Source organism: Pinus tabuliformis, chromosome 2_1, assembly GCF_031772625.1.
Source record: "Pinus tabuliformis cultivar Carrire ecotype Pingquan chromosome 2_1, CPIR1, whole genome shotgun sequence".
Classification (NCBI taxonomy): domain Eukaryota; kingdom Viridiplantae; phylum Streptophyta; class Pinopsida; order Pinales; family Pinaceae; genus Pinus; species Pinus tabuliformis.
Window position 1 is genome coordinate 590793505 of NC_142299.1, and position 20799 is coordinate 590814303.

The following is a 20799-nucleotide window of genomic DNA, read 5'->3' on the forward strand; positions in this document are numbered from 1 at the left end:
AGTAAGGGTATCTAGAAGGCAATGAAAGTTAGGGAGTACGAAGGTGTGTTGGGAAATGTTAGCAAGTACTAGCACATTCTAGATGGTTCCAAGGTATTATAGGCATGTCGAGATGTGTTAGGTGCCACAGTTTGGCGTGAACACATGCTACGGAGTGTGAGGATGAAGTGCTAGGGAAACACAAGGGAGCACCAGTTTCAAATGCATGGAAATGAAGTGTCAGCGAGTTCCAGGTGTGATAAGGAGGGAGTGACAAGGTATGATAGGTAGTTCCAAGGCATGGTAGAATGCTAGGTAAGCATACCAGGATGTGTCAAGTGGTAAGGTGTGCCAATATGTGTTAAGGAGTGTTAGAGAGTACCAGGGAAACACAAGGGAGCACTAGGTAAAAATGCATGGAAATGAATGAAAAAGAGTGTGTAACAGGGATTTTCAATGAGTTCCAGGTGTGTTAAGGAGGGAATGACATGGTATTATAGGTAGCATTAATTCATGCTAGATTTTCAAGGCGCCATGTGTCTAAGATGTGTCAGGGGCTAGCGTGTGCAAAATATAGATTAGCACCAACACTAGGTGACAATAGGTCCCAAGTGCGAAGTGTCAATGCATCCCAAGTGCCAAATATTCCTCTGTTTCTTCTCATCTAGTTTCCAATAATTTATCTCATATAAATTTAATATTAAACCATGCCAAAGCATACGAAGTCATCTCAATGCATGAAAACATGCAAAGATTTGCCAAGTGCCAACACGTGCCAAGTGCCAATGTGCACCAGGGAGTGTGATGAATGCTATGAAGTGTCAAAGCATTTCGAAGAGTGCTAAGGTGTGCTAGAAAGTGCCAATGCATGCTGAGGAGTGTTAGGGAGTAGTAGGACAAGATAAGCGAGCACTAGGTCAAAATTCATGGAAGTGAATGAATATGAGGGTGTGTCAGGGAGTGTCAATGAGTGCTAGTTTTCATGCCAAGGAGGGTGTGTCAATGTATGCTAAGCACGAGTAAGGAATTCTAGGGAATACCAAGTAATGTCAAGATGTTCTAGAGTGTGCTAGGTAGTTATGAGGTGTGCTAACATGTGCCAAATAGTTCCAAGGCATGTCAGGTGCTAAGACATGCTAAGATGTGCAGGGTGCCAGAGTACGTCAATATGTGTCAAGGAGTTTCAAAGAAACAAAAGAAATAACCAAGATAAAATGCAAGGAAATGAACACATAAGAGGGTTAATAAGTCGATACTTTATCTTTTTTAAAAGTGGCATACTAGGTGTTACACAGTAATTTGTCACCATCCCTGTTACTCCTCTTGTCGTACCTTGGAGGACTCATCCCGGGAGTTATAAGAAGTGACAAAGTCTAAAAACACTTGCATTATGTTCCCCTGAGTATGTAATTCATGTTCCCTGAAGACACCTCTTACAGATTATCCCTGAAAAGTGCTCTTTTTCCATTGGCGCAAGTCCACAGTGTCTTACCCATGCCAATCATGGAGATCCTCAAAAGAGGGCGCGACCATTGGCGCTCTGTCTTAGAGCAACAGTCGCGCCAACCAAGTTTGGTCATGCTTTTTGCCTTAACGCACGCCCGACTGTTGTTTCCTTCATTACATGGAGCTTTTTGAGGATAAAAAATCAGTCTTATGTCGAGCTCTATCCTATCTCCATCTTTAATGGCTTTTGGGGATAATGTTAATCCACAAAAGGTGTCCCGGTTCATCGTATCCTCCTCCCTTCTTCATCTATATAAGCTTGTCATTATGCATTGCACAAGCTAGTGATAGTAGTGATAATCGTTAGTCATGGAGTGTTAGATGTTGAGTTCTTGAGTTCTTGGAGGAATGCTAGTGAATGCTAGAGAGGTTATGCTGCCGGAGAGGAGATGGATTGCAAGACACATATAGTTAACAACCCAGCCAGGAGAGGTTCGACGTCAGAACCATGGTTGTAACTTTTCCTGTTTATTATTAATGAATGAGCGACTGCTATTATAGTTCCAATCTCATTGTCTATTATGGTGATGTGTTGATTTATTTCCTTTCTGACTGAAATATAGTTGTGCCTTGGTAGATGTTATGTTGGTATTTGTCTCTTCCTTTGCATGTGCAGGTGTTCATTTATGATCTGCTGGAGCGAGGGAGCGGGGATATCAACTCTGCTTCAATCATAGCATTGGACTCCAGGTTGGTCTTCTTAATTCATCTTTGATGCATAACTAGGAACTTGCGTAGCAGCGTGGTTTGATTGTGGCTAGTTCTGTTTTAGGCTAGTGGGATCGCCTTTGTCCGCAGAGGGGATTTACCTGACCAACAATTTGGTGACTCCGCTGGGGAAGAAGCTAGTTGATTTTTGTCTTGCATGTTAATTTTCTTCTGCTTGCTTGAGTGAATGAGCTTCCTGAGTCAGTTTTGAGTTTATTCTTTACTGTTTGACCCATCTGAGCACTGTCAACCCGACCTGAGGTCGTATCATTTATCTTTCTAGCCGGCAAGCTTAATTGGCGCGGTTATTTATCTGACAGTCGCGCCAGTTGGTGCATGTTGCTCAAACGCAACTCGCGCCAATCCTGTGGTAGCGCAAGTTGCAGGCTGACAGTCGCGCCAGCTCTGTAAATCTTGCCTGTGTGTGGGTGAAAAGCTCTTTCAGTCTCTTTTTATATCTCTTACAGCCTCTGGAAGTGTATTGAACCTCTGCTTGTCTGGTCTTAGCCTTTATCCTTCAGTTGTTTTCTTATTTCTATTGATTTTCGTCTCAGCCCTAGAACATCTAGTGACTTTGCATGTCTAGCCTTCTGTGGGAAGTTTCGATCTCTTGATTATCCAGTCAGCTTGTTGGTTGTGTTTTGCACCTATCCTGTGATTTTTTAAAGCTTGATCTTCTATACTCTGAGTGCTTCACTTCTAGCCTCCTTGGATTTCACTTGACTTCATTCGAACTTAGATTACATGGTTCAGTGAAAGTCTTTTGTGTTTTTCCTTGCTTGCATGGTTCATTTTGGTGTTTCAGAATTGGTTCTATTTCATTGAGTGAACTTGGATTGTGCATATCTCTTAAAATTTGTTTGCATGCATCATGCCATCTTAAAGGAAAGAAAAACAAAAAATCTTTTGCATCATATTAGTTAGCATTTATTGTTATTTGTTGCTATTAAAAAGAAAAAGAAAAAATCTCATTTCTTGTTATTAGCTGCATTAGAATCTTTGTTTTTGGTTGAGTGATCATTTCGTTTGTGTAAAAATCTCAACCCTCCTGTAGATAGAATTCATTGAATCAAATGATATAATTTTGGCATATAGTTTGCATTTAAGAAGTTTTTGAGATATCACATACGGTAGGATCAAAAACTGAAACATAATCGAAGATAAACTTTAAAATAAACTCAATGAACATAACAACGCATTGGAACATAACGCAAATACTCTAGAGGTCTAGGTTAGAGACGTGTTCCGACGTCTTTAAACCTGGTAGTTTATCGTCGAGTGGTTGGGTGATTCCTCCACAGTGAAACGATAGGTGCCAATATGGACTGTGCTCCCACGTACCGTCGCGTATATATTGGGAGACCCCTATAGGAATAAATCCTTTATCCATAGGAAGCCGTGTCAGCCGCCCTACGATTCGCAATGCAGTGAACACAGCATTCACGAAGATTGACCACCCGTACCCTAAAAAGTATTCTGTGGTTTTGCAAAAATTTTGGCACACCCTCTACCTAGAATTCGAGAGCAGTCACTTTTGATCCTTTTCGGACTCCTTAAACAAAAAGGTGCCTGTGACCGTCTTGTCACTTCGTGCTCATTAAATATTCGAAGGAGACTAGAGTCATCTTTTATCCTTTTCTCGACTCTTAAAAAATGAAAAGGTTAAGTTCAGTGTCTTAAAATTTATTGGCCACGATAACATCTACCCAATTAGATTTTGTTTGCGTTAGCTTGAGTAGGATTGTTTCTCGTTCGATGGCAGCCTTCCTGGCGCCCACCGGCCAAGGTGTTCCTCCTGATGGGAACCCTCGTCCATTTCCTTCTGTTGGAAATGTCGGTGTTCAGTATATCGCAACATTGTCTTTGCCTGGGTTGACCATTGGTTTACCCGTATGGTTGTTTTCAAACTCGGTGGTCTCGAGTGTGATAACTTCTGCTCCGAATGAACCCACCTCCCAGGTAATACCCACTTCGAATGTTACTTCCGAGGTCAATGCCGTCCAAACCACCACGGCAGACAAAGCCTCGAAAGCAAAGAAGAAAAGGAAACCGAAGAATAAGCCAAATCAACCCAAGCAGGAAGCCCCTAACCCTCCGCCCGATGAGGGTGCCAAACGCAAACCCAAGTATCCTTGTTTTATCTGCGATGAGGATCACTATACCAAGGATTGCCCGAGGCGGTCCGAAGTTAGTCATTTGTTAAAAGGCACCCCTGGGACTCCTCCGGTGCTCAAAGAGCCCTTTCGCACCCAACACACTCAAAAAACTCAAATGGTGGCTGACCCATCTCAGCCTCCCTCTTCCTTTGGTTCTCAAGTGTTTATGGCTGGTACAGTACCCATTAATATCAGTACTCGAACGAAAGATTACCTGCCATTTACCGGGAAGGAGCCTGAGATACCCTCTAGTGCTCCTCCGTTCAGTTTGGGTCCACCACCACCTCCTCCACCCGAACAACGTCTTGCTGATTCCAAGGTGGACCCTTCCCCTTCTTCGCCTACTGGTGCATCCTCATCTTCTACTTCGCCTGGTGAAACTTTGGATTCAAGTAACCAGGTGGCTAAGAAGAAAAAGAAGAAGAAGACCAAGAAGAAGAAGACTCCTAAACCAGAGGTTAAAGGTATAACCCAAGTCGAGCCACCTTGTGCTCCTCCGCGGAAGGTCAAATTTCCTTGTAAGTTGTGCAAGGAAGACCACCTTCTCCGCGATTGTCCTGGCATTCCTAGTGTTTTAGAAATATGGTCTCATGATCCGGACTGCCCTGCATCGTCCTCAGTAGATCGTGGCGATGTTACCTTATCACCTAGAAATGGTAAGGGAAAAGAGAAGATTCGAATCCCTTGTAAACTTTGTGAAGGCAATCATCCCCTTCACCTTTGTCCATTCATGGATAGAGCCTCTATTGTATTGGAAAGTCTTACAGCTCCCTCAACCCAGCTTCCTACTGGTTATCAACGTCTTTCTGCAATTGCAGAACGTTCCCCTGCTGACAAAGAAATCAACCAAGATTCCTCTCTTGTCCAGCCTCCTCTTCCTGAATCTGGCTCTGCAAAGCCTGTTCCAGACCAACCATTGGTCGGAAAGAGCGTCGACTCGAGTTCACCACCCGAAGAGCATCAAACTCATGTTCTTCTCGTCTCCTCAGATTCTCCTACATCTGGAAATACCCCTACATCTAAGAGTCTTACTGCGCTCTCCCCCGAGCAGGGGGGCAATCATACGATTCCCCCACCATGTAGTTCAGTCGCTTCCTTCGACTGGAGACATTTGACTACCTTCCGCCTCCCGTCTCATGTGCCTTTTTGGGTCATGGTACACGCCTATGACAAGGCAATACCTGGCACTGTTTTGGATGAGGGTGCATCTGTTAGTCTTATGTCTGCTACTACTTGGCAAGCTTTGGGTTCCCCACAACTTGTGCCCGTAGCATCGAATCTGACTACTTTTGACGGAGGAACTAGCCAACCATTAGGGATCCTTCCAAAGTTCCCTATTACTTTGGGAGGCAAGACCGTCTATATACACGTATCGGTTACCCAAGGTGCTTTAGATTTCAATCTTCTCCTTGGTCGTGACTATGTTTATGCCATGGGGGCCCTTATTTCTTCACTTTTCCGTGTGGTTTGCTTTCCACACAATGGAAGAATTGTGACTATCGATCAATTATCGTTCGTTAGTCCACGGGTCCCTCCTGCGCAGTCGTCATCCCCTCTTGGTGTTTATCCACCAGTTGCATATGCCCCACCGCAGGTCAACTATGTGGCCACCTATCCCATGCCTGTAACCAGCGATGCCGCCGTCGTGCATAGTGTCCTGGGGGCATTGGGTCTTGACTTCTGAGATGTTGTCCTTCCACCGGGAGTGGCACTCTTGGAAGCCCCGACTTCCTGTTCATTATGATGAAGTTCGGGCGGAGCACAGTTCCTTGTCTTGTGTCAAGCTCGCTAAAAAATGAAACAAGGAGTCCGGAGCATAGTTCGTTTTCCTATGTCAAGCTCCTTAAAAAATGAAACTAGGTCTATCCGAGCATAGTTCCTGATCTTGTCTCAAGCTCATTAAAAAATGAAACAAGGTTTATGAGGATAGTTCTTTTACTGTGTCAACCTCATTAGAAAATGAAACACCTCCCTTTCCAAATCGAGTCTTTTGATTAAGATCTCGTAAAATACAAGTCGAGTCTTTCATAGATCTTGAGAGTGAAGCTTCATTCCATCCACTCCGTGAATGCCATGAAGCTTGGGGGGCATGTACCTCGATTTGCATTATCATGCTAGGGGCATGCTGGGGGCATGCTTGGGGCATGCAAATTTATAGCAAGCATAGTTTTTCGTTTCAAGCTTGTGTAAACATGAAACCGAATCCAAGCAAAGTTCTCTATGGTTCAAGCTTGTGAAAAAAATGAACCCATATCTAATTTACATCCCGTGATTGCCTTTTATCTGCTAAATTCTGCTAGATGAGCCTTGGTTGTTTCATTCCATCGCCACCATCTCTTTGGCCGATCATATGCTTTCACTTGGTTGTTTCTCCTTTCCTGAGGAACCGCAGCGATGAGTGGTTTTATTAGCCAGCCTCTTAACCTTTACATGTTTCGAGTAAGTTCCACCATTACCGGAACCAGTTGCTACCTTTTATACCACTCGTTCCTTCAGGACGAGTCGCCTTTACGCTCTTTTCTGACTCGTAAAATATGAAAAGATTGCCGAGTATTTTTCCTTTTTGACTCGTTAAAGAAAATAAAAATGGAGGTCTGCTTTCAGCTCTTTTCTGACCATTTAAAGAGGAAAAGATTGCCGAGTTGCTCCTCTTGACTAGTTAAATGGTAATAAGGGGCGGTCGTTTTAAGTTATTTTTGTCGACCGTTAAAACATAAAAAGATTACCGGGTTTTTGTCGTTCCAAACTCGTTAATGGTTACGAAACGATGTGGTTTTGACTGCTTTTTTCCTTTTTCAGGTCGAAATCACTAATTATGAAAAGTACTCCTCGATCATAATGATCGGGCGGTTCTTTCGGGTATTATTTTATACTTTTTCGGGCCCGAGAGACACAACTTTACGAAAAAGGACATCCCTGGAGTTTCCTTTTCTGCTGTCTTTTCAAACTCTCTAAACATGAAAAGACGCCGAGTTCTTCCTTTGTCAGACTCGTTAAAACTTAATGACATCGGATTTTGTCACAACACAAGCATATGCTATCCCCATCAAGCCGATTAAAAACAACTGGGGTACTCGCCAGAAATGGCGGGGGGAAAAGAAAATTTTTGAACCATAATTATTACTGTGACGGCAGTATGTCGCTCTTGAACATGGCACTTTTCTGCTTTCGTGTCCGGGGTGGGGATATCTCATATTATATCTTTCACTTGCTTCCATGGACTTGGGTACCTTATTTGACCTCTCATCCACTCATTGCCTCGTCATCATGACCTTTGATACATTGATGTCAAATACTGCCGATTCCATTAATGTGCCGCCGATATGTTCAAGAGAAGTTGACCTTGCAAAGAAACAACCTCCCTCTGATAGTTCGCACAATCTCGATTCACAACATTATCTCTCTGTCTCGTGTCGATGATGTGGGAAACATTATGGCCCACCTTCGATCAAGGTCACTTCCTGTCGACTTCAACTCATTATCCAGGAAGTTGATCTAGAGACTCCTTTCCGGTGCCTTGGAGCCTGCATGCCTCAATGGCAGGTTCTTCGTGTTCGACGTGAGGTTTTCATCATTGGCCTCCGATCGAATGATTCTACGGGTGTTCGACTTCGGATCATTGATTCACACGCCGTAGATTGTACCTATAGTACCTTGAGTGCCATTGTCATTATTGGTGGTACCTCTCGCGTCTGTTAACAGTTTCCACCATTGACTGGTAATCAGACGATGTTCATGCATGTTCGACTTCAGCTCATATATTCACATGCTTGAACTTGTACTCTTGTTCGGGTTGAGATGGAGCGCAAGACCCTGGATTGTGTCTGTTGTAATCCAGGCGTGATTCTTGGTACTTGACTCATTCACTGGATGGCTGCGACCATACCTGAGTCAATTCATTGATCCTAACCAGATGGCTGCGTCCATACTATGGATCTAGATTATTTATGTACTCTCTTATGGATGGCTGCGACCATACCACGTACATCATGTAATTGAACTATCAATCATGTCTCTTAATACAGATCCTCGACGGCAGTGACTATATGTGCTCTTATGTGTTCTTGTGTGTTCTTGTAAAGCATTTCACCCCTCTCCACCTCTCGGACTTCATGCTTTAGGGGGCATCTGTTACACAGTAATTTGTCACCATCCCTGTTACTCCTCTTGTCGTACCTTGGAGGACTCATCCCGGGAGTTATAAGAAGTGACAAAGTCTAAAAACACTTGCATTATGTTCCCCTGAGTATGTAATTCATGTTCCCTGAAGACACCTCCTACAGATTATCCCTGAAAAGTGCTCGTTTTCCATTGGCGCAAGTCCACAGTGCCTTACTCGGGCCAATCATGGAGATCCTCAAAAGAGGGCGCGACCATTGGCGCTCTGTCTTAGAGCAACAGTCGCGCCAACCAAGTTTGGTCATGCTTTTTTCCTTAACGCACGCCCGACTGTTGTTTCCTTCATTACATGGAGCTTTTTGAGGATTAAAAATCAGTCTTATGTCGAGCTCTATCCTATCTCCATCTTTAATGGCTTTTGGGGATAATGTTAATCCACAAAAGGTGTCCCGGTTCATCGTATCCTCCTCCCTTCTTCATCTATATAAGCTTGTCATTATGCATTGCACAAGCTAGTGATAGTAGTGATAATCGTTAGTCATAGAGTGTTAGATGTTGAGTTCTTGAGTTCTTGGAGGAATGCTAGTGAATGCTAGAGAGGTTATGCTGCTGGAGAGGAGATGCATTGCAAGACACATATAGTTAACAACCCAGCCAGGAGAGGTTCGACGTCAGAACCATGGTTGTAACTTTTCCTGTTTATTATTAATGAATGAGCGACTGCTATTATAGTTCCAATCTCATTGTCTATTATGGTGATGTGTTGATTTATTTTCTTTCTGACTGAAATATAGTTGTGCCTTGGTAGATGTTATGTTGGTATCTGTCTCTTCCTTTGCATGTGCAGGTGTTCATTTATGATCTACTGGAGCGAGGGAGCGGGGATATCAACTCTGCTTCAATCATAGCGTTGGACTCCAGGTTGGTCTTCTTAATTCATCTTTGATGCATAACTAGGAACTTGCGTAGCAGCGTGGTTTGATTGTGGCTAGTTCTGTTTTAGGCTAGTGGGATCGCCTCTGTCCGCAGAGGGGATTTACCTGACCAACACTAGGCACACTAATAATATGTTCCAATACATGCCAAGTGCCAATGTGTGCCAAGTGATAATGTTTTTCAATGCAATATTATGCCAATATGTTCTAGGGAATTCTAGGGACTACAAGGCATGCCAACACATGATAGGGGAGTGATATGCTATGATGGGGCATGCCAAGATTTGGTTGGGCATCCTACCCATGTCAATATGTTCTAGGCACAAAGATATTCTAGGTACAAATATGTTACAGTACATGTGAGGTGGCAAGGAATGTTGGTGTACTATTCCAAAGCATGTTAAGGTATGCCATGAGTGTTGAGGAGTGCAAGGTCTTTCTCATTAATAGAATTGACAGAGCTTGATTATGTATTAAATAATATAGTTCCTACACACACTAGTGGAACTCTATTTAAAGGAAATTCGCTACACAGTAAACCTAATAGAGATGAATCATGTCGACTCATAGGAAAACTATATTCTTATGGCTTGAGGGAAATGATAAACACTAATTACTTCTTAAAAAATTGGCTAACTATTATAACCACTATGACCTTTGATACATAAAGAAAATGACTCCACAACAATGGTCACAAATCATTATCTTTTGACAAAATATATAGTAACAGGTACATAACGTTATCAAAAACTCATTGGAATGATCAATTATGACAAACATTTTTTTACTGTCACCAAAAGTAACCAAAAAGAGCATTGGTGAAGGTTAATAAAAGATTGTCAGTAGAAGTGTCACCGAAGAGAGAATTAGTGATGGGCCTTTAAGGACCCTCACTAAAAGCATCATCAAAGGGAGAATTAGTGATAGGCTTTGGTGACAAACATTAAAGGACCATCACTATATCCACTTACAACAATGATTTTTTAAATATCGTCGCCATATGCGAAATTGGTGATAGACCTTAAAGGTATGTCAGAGCCATGAAGCATCATCAAAAACTCATTGGAATGATCAATGATGATGAACATTTATTGACCATCACCAAAAGTAACCAAAAATATTGTTGGTGATGATCAATAAAAGATTGTCACTAGAGTTGTCACCAAATATAGAATTAGTGATACGCCTTTAGTGACCCTCACCAAAAGTGTCACAAAAGAGAGAATTAGTGATGAGATTTTCATGACCCTCATGAAAAGGGTCATTAAAAATGGCCTTGGTGACAAACCTTAAAGGACCATCACTATATACACTTAAAATAATGTTTTCTAAGACCATCACCATATGCAACATTGGTGGCAGACCTTAAAGGTTTGTCACAGGCATGACCCTCACCAATGAGATTTTTTCTTGTAGAGATGATCTCCATGTTCATAAATCAAATGGTGTGGTTCAAACCAATACTTGCATAAGGTTAAACATAATTATAAAGGTATTATGTATAATGGAAATAGAGGTGGACCATAAAGTAATAGTTATCATGTATATTGACAGTGGATAGTGTATGAAGCAACGTGGATATGTATTTAGAGGCTATATACCAAAAATACATGAATTGGTAAACTATAACAATGCCACCTAGTGTATTAGGAATGCATAACAAACTAGTCTCGAAGCCTCGTTGAATGGTAAGATTTGAAGGGAAATTTGATGCATGGTACAATTAAACCATGGAAGGGAATCAGATAGGTACAATAGATACATAAACATAATATATATATATATATATATATATATATATATATATATATATATATCTATATATATATATATATATATCTCAAATAGATGAAAATAAAAATTACCAAGGTACTCCTTAAGTATCTATGTTGGTAACATTTTCATACTTCCATTAATTTATGTAAATTAATATAAATATATAACAAGCCGATAACCACAAATTGGTAGCACACTACAAGAAAAAAGGACATTGGTGAGTGGTGAAAAATGTCACCATAAGCTCATTGGTGACGGTCAAAAAAGCCTTCATCACCAAAAATTGAATGTCACCAAAGGTGGTGCCGCCAAAAGTATAGGTGTTGTAGTGACATTCAAAGTATATCACCAATAATGATTTATAATGACAGATAGTGACCGTCACCATTTCATATGAGAAATGGTGACAAACCATAGCCTTTGTCACCAAAAACTGAACATGAGCAAAGTTGGTGTCACCAAAAGTATAGGTGTTATGGTGACATTCAAGGTCCGCAACGAATATTGACTATAATGACAGATAGTGACCGTCACCATTTCATATGAACAACAACGATTTATTGTGATGTATCTTTCATGGCCATCACTATTGGTGCATATATATGGTGACCTTCATTGGCCGTCACCAAAAGCTGCATTTCCAGAAGTATATGTGCTGTGGTGGAATTCAAGGTCCGTCACGAATAATGAATATAATGATGGACATCGACCGTCACCATTTCATATCAACAACAAAAATTTATGGTTATGACCTTTGAGGGTCGTCACTATTGATGCGTATATATGGTGGCATTCATTGACCATCACCATTTCATATTTTGATGAGGGTAAAAAAATATCACCAAAGCTCATTGGTGATTGTCAAAAGAGCCTCCATCACCGAAAATTTATTGTCACCATTCCATATGGACGTCAGGGTACGATGGAATCGAACCACCAACCTCTTGCCTATGAAGCAGGTGCTCTTCCATTGAGCTAGCACCCTTTAAAGAATTAGACTTTTAAAAATTAGACCTTGAAACTTCATAAATTGTAAATTCTACAACTTTCAATAAATTAAAATCTCGACAACATTTTGCTAAAGAAGCAAAGGAACATCAAAGTTGCAGGTCCCTACCTAATGGTTATGGAAGTTATGAAAAGTGGGTGGAGGGAGAAATAATTATGTATATGAGAATCAATGTGTTCAATTGAGTACTCAATTAGAAGTGAAACTCTGAAGACATTTATAATCTATAAATGACCTATAACTAGAAATTTCAACAAATATTGCAAAGGAAATTTCATAAGTGGATAGCATATGGAAGAATAACATTGATGAAGACAGTTGCAATATGTTATAGGTTGAGTGAAAGAAAAATCTCAATGTTGTTGTTGTTTGGTGTTTTGTGCAAATGTAACATGGACCTCCGGAAACCATGAACGGCATATGATGAAAATATATATATCTATATATATATATATAACCTTTACATAAACCAACATGCAATTTGGAATTTCACAAGTCCGCACTCAAAAAATGACAACAACCAACAAATAAAAGAAATTGACTTGGATAGAAAGAAATAACTTCACCTTCATTCTTGAGTTTCTTCTATTTATTTGAATTTGACCCGTGACATTCTTTATCAGACAAGGAATCAAAATCATCACTAGTATTAAATTCATCCAACACGAACTTTGGATATCCCGCTGACATCTGTCTTTTTGTTGCCACGCCTTAAAACCATGGAGTTTCATGTTGATAGTAGAATAGGGTGTCTTCTTGTTGCTCAAGAACAAATTCCTTATTAACGATTTTTATCTGACAGAAACCAAAGAGACAACACAATATCAATGTACACAAAATCCCCTACCGAAATATAATCATAACTTAGAAGAAACGTCTAAAAGAATTTCTTAATCAATAAACTTTGTATTTGTATTTATGCAAGAAATTATATCATAGTAGCAATCTACAGTACCTAGAGTAAAAAGAAAAATTTTCTCAAGAAAATAGATTTAGAGAAGAGCTTTGAAAACTATAAGTTTGTCATCAAAGCTTTAATTAATTTAACAACAAACTAGTTGGAGTTTGAAAATCAAAATCATTCATAGGAAATGAATATGAAAATGGCCAAAATCGCTATTCATACAAATAAATCTAGAGTCGCTATTTCTATTGAAAATAACTAAAATTTGGGCAGTGGTCTAACAGTTAGAGTTTATTTTCTGAGAAGACTCATCAATACCATAATTTTTTTTCCATGGTATGTTGTGTCTCTACATCCAGATCAGATAGCTTTCAATTATCAAATTATACCTTTCAAGTACTGATTTCTGGCTCACCCCTTAAAACATAATTCTACCACTCCATTTTATTTTGTTTTGTCAAGAGAATTGGCATGACCTTCACATCCTCTCTTTTACATCATCAATAATTGTCTATCAATGATATAAATAATAACAGGTACAAAACAAAGGCTAAAGATGTTCTTGTTGTATATCTATGTTCTAGGAATCATCTGACTTTACTTGTGCAAAGAGCTCACCCTGAAAAGATAACATCAACGCGGAATTTACAAAACTTTTTTAAATCAAGCTCCAAGTAAACCAATCAAAATATGAATATCCTTCTAATCAATAAAATCTCTGAGTTAAAATAAAAGTGGCCTAGAATTGAATGTTATATCAACCATGTCAGGTAACTAACATCAGGTGAGAAATACAAGCCATGCATATTGGATTAGTGAAATAATTGATCCGATAAATCACAAAATAGATGACTTACAACTAAGAAATGCAAATAAATGACTTAAAACTAAGACATCAGGTTTCCCTTTCATCCCTATCATTAAATAAACCTTCTTTATGTCACTTACTATTAAACTTTTTCTGATACCAGGTGGAAGTGGTATTGTAACATTAACCTCTAATAGTCTATGTCCATGACTACTTCTCAAGATCCACTCCATTAACAACATTTGGGGCTAGATAAGATACATGCAAAAACCATCAACATGAAAATGAAATCTACATCCTTGTAAAAAAATGGGAGGAAAAAAAATATCCACAAATTGAAACAGACTATAGGATACCTCATTCTTGCAACATGATTATCTTATCATGAACAATAAAAAATAAATCATGAGAAATGTAGTTCTTTCCACATTTTGACAATGAAATATTTTGCATATTCTATGAACAATTGATGAAAAAAGTCAGCCAAGGATTGTCATCATGAGGATTATAGTAAAACATAAATGAACCACTCCAACACATATATAATCCTAGAGATAAGTATATGTACATATAAGTATTTATTGAGGACAATGTATTTTGTGAAATACGGAAGTCAAATATTTGAAATAACACAATTTATGGTACCACTAACTTGCGAAGTCCATTCATTCAGGTATTTATGAAGTTCTTTCAGGATTTTCTTCAAAGTCGAAAGTTCAAACAATTAACATGTAGCCTAAAAAACCTTAGATTTGGAAATGAGATAACCCAAAGATGGAGAATATATATCTCACATTTATATATCCTAATTTCTAGAGATTGAAATGACACTTTTTAGCATACTATTGTGAGTTCAGCCCAAAATGGTAGAAAAAGTTATTGATGGTTATTTTGCTAATATAGAAGTTTTATACATGCATTTATTTAAATAGTTAGCTTGCAATCTCATATATATCTAAGGATGCACACAATACATTGGATCTTTACTGATGGTGTGTGAACTTGAGACAATGATGTTGAACATTTAACAGTTTTCCTACAATATGCACTGGCTAAATAGGTGAACAATAGTATTGTAGGTATGTGTTATGAATACATGTATCATAGGCAAATAAGAGAATGGTTGGAAAAGTCATGTCCAACCCTTCAAAGTTTGACTATAATTTGCATTAGTCTAATAGGTGAAAAATAGAACTATAGGTGTGCATTCTGCGTCACTTACCTAAATCCAACACCTTCAACATAGAGACTTCAAAGAATATGTCCAGAACTGGTAGGTAATTTTCAAAATGAAAGAGTTGGATTGACTGTTTCTAGAGAAGACTAGATTCTTACATTGTTCAATGTAAATTCATGAAACTTTTCCAAGCTTAGATGGAACAAAAAAGAACCAAGCTAGAAGGTTATTTAAAGAATCCTTACTTAGCAAGGGTAAAATGTTAGCCCTTTTTTGTCAAAAGTCATAAATGTAAAACCTTAAGAAATTTAGTGAAGATACTGTAGAAATGTTCTTATCAAACCACCAATGTAAACAAATCTAAGAAATATTTCTTTGTAAAAGAGATATTCATGGTCAAATTAATAATAAAGTGACCTTTTAGAATAGTTAATGCACTAGTGGTACTGTTACAATATTTGGAACAAACAATAAACATAAAAAACTCATTTTCAATTTAGTAAGAGCATGTTGGGAAAATAATCTCACAATAATACCCATCATTGAACATTATGACCCTCTAAATCACTTTTACATCCTTTCGAAGTCCTTCAACAATGTACTTAGAAGTTGTGAACAATGTCATAACAATACTTCTAGATATAGAACAAGCATTTCAAGCTTGCCTCTATTTTATGATATGGATATTTATCGTTCAAATAGAGTTATGTGGCACATAACCACTCGTTATGGAAAAATATTGTTGTAAATGCATGTTGAACTCTCTTAGCACAAATTTTCTCTTGTTATGGTATATGATTCTCATACTAATGCCAGGTTTAAGGGTGCCAAAGACTTTAGATTTGAGCTATGATATGGTGCATGCTTGGCTTCAGGACAACGTATTCTTTAGGAATTTCATGTTGGGAAACCTCGAAATATGTTTCCAATAAAACTCAAGTTAAATGGATTTTTTTTGTATAATGGTTGTTATTCATATGGATTCACATTAATATATATGTTTTTTCCTAAATTTGAATAATTTTTGTATTTTTGGGTGACATTGTAACATAGTTAATGCACTAGTGTTGTTGTTATAACATTTGGCCCAAACAATAAATAGAAAAAACCAATTTTCACTTTAGTAGAAGCATCGTAGGAAAATAATCTCACAATAATACCCGTCATTGAACATTCTGGCCCACTAAATCACTTTTACATCCTTCTCAAGTCCAACAAAGTACTTAAAAGTTGTGAACAATGTCATAACAATAATTCTAGCTATAGAACAAGCATTTCAAGCTTACCTCTATTTTATGATATTGATATTTGTCCTTCAAACAGAGTTATGTGGCACAAAACCACTTTCACCCTTAAGAAAAAAAGTGGTTGTAAATGCATGCTGAACTCTCTTAGCACAAATAGTATGGTATAGGATTCTCAGACTAGTGGCAGGTTTAAGGGTGCCAAAGACTTTAGATTTTAACTATGATATGGTGCACACTTGGCTTTAGGACAACATATTCCTTAGGAGTTTGATGTTGGGAAACCTCCAAATCTGTTTCCGGGAAAACTCAAGTTAAATGGATTTTTTTTGTCTAATGGTTGTCATTCATTGCACATTAATATATATGTTTTTTTCCTAAATTTGAATAATTTATGTATTTATTGGTCAGCTAGTTTTTTTGGTCCATTTTTTTATCTTGTTTCGATTTGATTTGACAATAGAAAGAAGTCAGGAACTTGAGAGGATAAATTAATATCCTCCCCAACTAAGTTCAATTGCTACTTCTGATGTGCTTGTTGTTCAGGAGACAATTGTTGATCCGTACAACAAATGTATATATTCTTGGAATATGGTCTAACTATGAATATGAAGTGTTCAACCATCTTTTTGAGGACATTGTACTTATGAAAATTTGGAAGTCAAATCTTTGAAATAACACAATTTATGGTAGTGGTAAGCTGGAAGTCAAAACTGCAATAACATAATTTTGTACAGTTGAGAACTTCATATGTGTCTGTAAGAACTGAAATCCATGAACACAATCACAACTCAACATACAATGCTCAAAGTTCTCCAAAACCCTAGATAGAGAAAACCAATAGAAAAGTTAGCTCCACCAGAGATATTTCATAAAGATATTTAAAAATATTGATTGTTGGAGTATCTTTGGTGGAGCTAGGTTTTCTCTTGGTTTTCCCTATCTAGGTTTATTGAAAGTATGGAGAATTATATGATATAAAAGCAACCAAACACAAATAAAAGGGGAAGCTTTACATGGAATTAGAGGTTTTAGAATTAATTATCTTGTTTGCAATCATGGAATTACCTCAACAACAAAGCGAGCCTTGATCTTGTCACTATGATCTTCCATGACTCCCATTAAAATCATAAGCCCCAAGCCTAAAATTATGGTAGCTATTTCAAGGAAGAGTCCTCGTTCCTCACAAAGCATCTACAATATTGGTGAAAAAAACAGAAGATAACATGACAATGTTAAACCATGTCTCAAAATAACAAAAATGAGTTATTGAATGCAATATAAAAGCCTTGTTAATCTAAGAAATTAACTGAACTCTATAACAAGTTCTTGGGGTTGACTCATATTCTCCACTATGACAGGGCACCCCATAGTTTGAAGACCCAATCCCACTGTCCAACTTGCACCACTTTCTAGGTTACCTTTCAAAAGAAACCAACCATCCTTATCAAGCACCTACATAGTTTCGAAGGTAATAAACAGTTATACTTGGCTGGCAAGTTTACATTGATATTTTTATTTTTTTTAACTGTTGGAAGAAGCAATTTATTAGTTGGAGCAAAAAAATCACTGCATCGATGTACAATACATAAAGAAGCACAAGAAGATCAGAATTTCAAATGTAAACCGTAGTATATCAGAATGGCATTGTAATATTTTAAAACGCTAGTAAACACCAAGAATGGATGTGAAATACGAGTCAATATTATCTCAAGGACTAGTGGGAAAATGTAGAATTATTAGATTATGCAATCTCTTAAAGGTAGAACCTTTTAGGAAATAAAATAAGAAACATTAAGATTGAAACCAGATATTATCCTACAAAACTGTTGGCAAACAAACTAAGAAATGAGAATGACACTTACATTTTTGTAAATGTTCATCCTTTTTTTGCCAACCCACATGGAGGAAAATGTAGAATAATTAGCTTAACTGTTCTTAAGCTAAGGAATCCTCCAATTGTCCATCTAGTGCACTTGTTGCATCCTCATCTAATAGTAATATGCTTGGATTCTTGGTGATCCTTTTTTTCCCTCCCAGTAATTACACTCCTCTATCTCCATATTTTGTTTTGCAACCCACAACTGCATAGTTTGTTTTGCAATCGACAGTGACAAAAGAAGGCTAAACAAATGACATGTGCCTAAGAAATTTGTATTTTCTGGGTTCTTTTAAATGAGTAAATGTTATGGCTTTGGTCCAATAATAATATAGAAAATTCTCATTTCAATCTTAAAAAATACAAAAATATAAAAGTTACAGAAACTTCGCACATATCAATTTTTTATGTGTTCAATTTGATAAGATGAATGGTGCGAGTTGAAAGCAATAGTATTTGTCATACACAGGGACTAAAAATAGATCTATTAAATGGGCCTAAAACATTTTATAGATAGGAAGTCTCTTCATAACCAAATATCAATTTTGGAGTTCTCGAAACCAAATAACAAAACTAATATATTTTATTTCTTAATATTCAACCATATTCCTTCACAATCTGAATGGACATAATCGACATTTACATCAATGTTGACATCGACATCATCCATATGTTCTTCACTAAAACATTTTGTTTCTTGAAAGTCTACAACCTATGACAAATCTGCATACTCAGTTTCATATGATGTATTATTTCTGAATACTTTTGGAGGACATGTTAACACTACATACCAGTCAGACTCAACTGTATCTTGTACATAGAATACTTGTTTAGCTTGTGATGCTAGAATAAATGGTTCATGTTGCCAACGATTTTGACTTAAGAATTTCTTCATATTCACCATTATAAAACCCAAATAATTAGTTTTGATCCCTCTCTTATTGTATACATCAATCTAGTTACATTTGAACAATGTGTACTCCATACAAAAATAGTCCATTATTTCTTATACCACTCCATAAAATGTTGTGTTTTGAAGTATAGGGTTTGCATCTTTGCAACTTGACCTCATCATTGTTGGAGCTTCCATACACACGCCACTATTTTGGGTGGTTCTCTCATTCTCTATGCTTTTTGTATGGAATCTATAACCATTGATTAGGAATCCCTTGTACTTATTCACAAATTTGCTGGGGCCACGCGCTATCCATTTAAGTCTATTAGACACCTTTCCATCTCCTTCCACCTATACAGTTTTAGATTTTTAAATGTAGTTAGAATTCATACATTCAACCTCTAAAAAAATATTTAGTTTCCTACATGACAATATTCCCATATACTGATTTTTAAGTACACTTGTAATATAAATAATATCCTTACATGTTGTTTTAACCAACTAGTAAAATTATGGGTATGGATTTTCTACAATAGAGCTTCATCTTTTTCCGTTTAGGTAATTGAGTTCGCAATCTCTGTTTTGTTCATCCTAATTCAAAAATTATGGACAATAGATATGGTGGTTAATTTGTTTTGATAAAATATGAATAAATTACTTTTAAAGGTCAAATATGTTAATCTATCCATGGATCTATGTTTTGTTAAACCATAAACAAAGAAACAAAAATTTACAACTAAAATATGTTACTTACTTTATCCATGGATCAACGTCATTTATTTGAAAGAGAACCCACCTATGAGCTTGTTCCCAACTAATGTCATCTAGATCTGAAGGAATTGGAGCAGATAATGGCTTTCCATCAAGGACAACTTCTTCAACATCCTCATCCCACACTTCATTCTGATCATGTGTGGATCCAATATCTTCCATACCTTTCAAGTATCATCCACAAAACTTTATTGGTTCCTCCATAGTATAGCTTTAAGAAATGCATCCTTTAGGCCTAGTTTTGTTCTTAAAATAACTCTTATATACTTTCATGTTCCTACAAAATGAACAAAAGGGAATTAAGCAATGTCGAAAGCTTTCAAAAAAAATCATGTTGTTGTTGTGCTTGATAAAAAGTAAAGTTTCACATACCTCTCAAAGGGGTACATCCATCTTTATTCAACCGAGGCACAATATCAAAGCTCAAGTACCAAATGTACATTCCAATAAAACATTATATCGAAGAATGAAGGAATAAAATACTTTTCAATAAAGAATAATGTCTCCACAATATCATTTTCCAACTTGTCAAGACTCTCTAATGAAACTGATTTTTCACAGATTTCCATATAAAAGTAACAAATCTTACAAAGCATCTTTCAAACAAGAATTGGCAACACATGACGCAAAACCACTCGAATGAGTTGTTGCATTAGAAAATGGAAATCATGTGCTTTCATACCATGGAACTTAAGATCTTCCACAGATATATGACTTTTTGGATTAGAGTTGTAACCATCTAGCACCTTTAACATGAAAAGAACATGACATAGGGTTTGTTTCTCTTTCTTTGAAGGAGTATGTGGTGCAGGTGAAAGGAATATTTTTTGTCCTTTAACTTCTAGCCATAGCGATTTCCTCAAACCCATTTTTTTGTAAGTCATCACGTGATTTTTTTCCATCTTTGGAGTTCCTTTTATATCCAAAAGAGTT